Consider the following 2,797-nt stretch of genomic DNA (forward strand, 5'->3'; position numbering starts at 1 on the left):
TTTCTGCTCAATTTGGTTTTGACATTGAAATTCCAATCCCTTGCTCTCATAAATAAAAGCCTTGAGACTTTGAATTTTATCTGAATTTTATGATGATGTAAATGAAATGCCATTAATCATTTGCTGATTTTGGAAAGACTAACTGACAATCCAAGTTCCCTTTATTCTGAAATATCTCTATATGAATCAAATATGTGTTAACAAGCTATGTTCTTTCCTGTTGGCTCTCGATCAAACTCACATGACAAATGTAATAATTTTTCCAAGGAGCATTTTTCCAATTATACTTCCAAATTCAATTTTATATCAAAGTCTGCTGAATTGATTTTATGCTTATCCATGGTGATGCATGATGTTGCAGTGTGCTCTTACATAGGAATCTTCAAAATATTAGAATATCAATAAAATCTCTTCTGGTAACCGATATCCAAATTGCATTCTTCTCATGTCCCAGTAGTCCACCGCAGAAATCTCAATTTCCTGGAATCCTTTTTTTTTAGTTGTTTTGTCTGCCTTAAGCTCTAACAAGTTCAATTTTTTAGTTGAAGTAAAATTTTTTCATTTAAATCTCAAGAATCAATCGAGTAAAAGTTCAAGTATAATCTTTGTGATTCTTAAAAAAGACAATGTAAGATGACGTTTTTCACTCTAAAAATGAAAGCATGGAAAGAGGGTAAATCAGCCTTTTAAATGGCAGAGGAGTGACAGTATTTTTAATAAGGGTGGAAGAAGCTGTCACGCCTTGGCCCTTTTCCAACTTATTTCACCCTTTTTTGCCTTCAAGTGTTTTTAGAGTGTTGTTATTTTTATTTTTATTCCATTAGTGTATGTCATGATAATAAAACCATGAGCAGTAGAGGACAATGACAAAGATAATTGCCTATTGAGACTACCATACATAATTTTCACAATTGTCTCGCTAACGAATCAATCATAATAATTATGAAATGTTGGTCTGTTTACTGTGCATAGAGTCGATATTAAAGCTTCACAAAAGTTTTTTTTTATATATTATATAATTGATTTGAATTGGATTTAAAAGATTTACTGCTTTAATGAAATAGTAAAATGCCAATTAATAAAAAATGACAAAGAAATAATGAAGAACATCTACAATAGGCCTGCAGGGCTTGCCAACAATTGATGAATGTAGTTTTCATTCTGTGTATGTTTTATTCAATAATTACTTAAGATTGTTCTCATGCAGAAAGAACAATCATTAACTTTTATTTTCTTGTAAATCCTAATCTGTATCATTCTGTATCATATGAAGTGGAATGAAACACTTTAAAACTAAGATTTCATGGTAAGCATCCAGTCAGTAATTTTGATCCATTGTCATGACTAATGGTTTTGTTGACCTAGATCTGTGAGTCATCTAGGAGCATTAGATTGGGAATGTGATTCCTTCGTCAATTTCAATGATTCTCATTTATGTCATATTTTTTGTGGCATTTAATGTTAATATTTCATCTCATATGTTGCCATAGCAATGACTTTTTCATTCAGGGAGGTGGGAGAGGAGGCTCGGCACTTAACTTCTCTTCAGGGAACATAAGAAATCTTATGAAAATCAGATTTGTCAATGTTTTGATTTGTGTCATCAGTGTTACTATTAAATCTATTAAAACGATTGAATGTATACTGTATGCACCAACTCAAACCCAATTAAACAAAGTCAAGACAATATTTAATCTTCCCTACCGTTTGGCATTACGCATTTCTTACCTTTAAATTCCAGATTGCATCCTTCAAGGAGAAAGATTTCATATTTTACATCCCTCCTGGTTGTATTATGTGGTAGAGTGAATTGAAACCACACTGAATGCCAAGTCTAACACCTTCATTCTCCAGTATTAGCTTCACAACAAAGAAATTGCTTTACAATTCTTGTAGGAACTGTTCTGTGTTTGAGGAATCAATATTTAGCACCATTTCACCTGTACTGTAAAAGCCGGAGAGAATAATCATCCACATAAATAATGTTTATCTCTAAGAGTGTATTTCAATTTGCTTGATTAAATGATGATAATGGACTTATATTGGTGTCAACTATATCAATAAAACGTGAAGAAGGCCATTAGGTAAATTTCATGGTATAGATCCTGCCAAATGCCATGATGCTTCTCATTTCGATCATGTGTTATGAACATCAGTATGCAAATAATGCTATGAGCAGGTGTAGAAGGAAAAACTGCTCCTAGATAGGTATCATTAGTAACCAGCATACAAGTTTCATATACTACCATGTCAGTTTGGACGTGGGTTGGTCTTATGGTTTGGACAAGATAAAATGTCATTTACTGACTTTTCTATAGCTACAACATAATTTTATAAATGATGACTTTTCTTAAATTTAAAAATTGTGATGTTCTTTTTCATCTCAGTGAGCTGCAAAGTAATAAAAAAAAAATTATTATATAAGATTCAGATTCATTTATTTTAAACATCAATAGTCTATAATCTGTAATCATAATAAATTAATCAAAATTATACAGAGCATTCTAATTGTTTAAACATCTATCAAAGAAAGTATTGATTATGAATTGATTTGAAGTTTTAGAATGATTTGAAATGATTGCATATCTTTGACTCATAAAATAGGCCAGTATGAATTATAACTGTCATGCTCGGTCAAACACTCAATACAAGGTGATTATAATGGTAGAAGTCAATTACCTCAATAGGACAAGACTTTTCATCACCTTCTCATAAAAAAAACCATCATCTTATTCTCAACTCCTGTTTATGGATCAAGTTACTCAACGTCAGATGAAATCTAAGATTGTTTATAAAA

Source organism: Lytechinus pictus, chromosome 12 (assembly GCF_037042905.1).
Source record: "Lytechinus pictus isolate F3 Inbred chromosome 12, Lp3.0, whole genome shotgun sequence".
Lineage (NCBI taxonomy): Eukaryota > Metazoa > Echinodermata > Echinoidea > Temnopleuroida > Toxopneustidae > Lytechinus > Lytechinus pictus.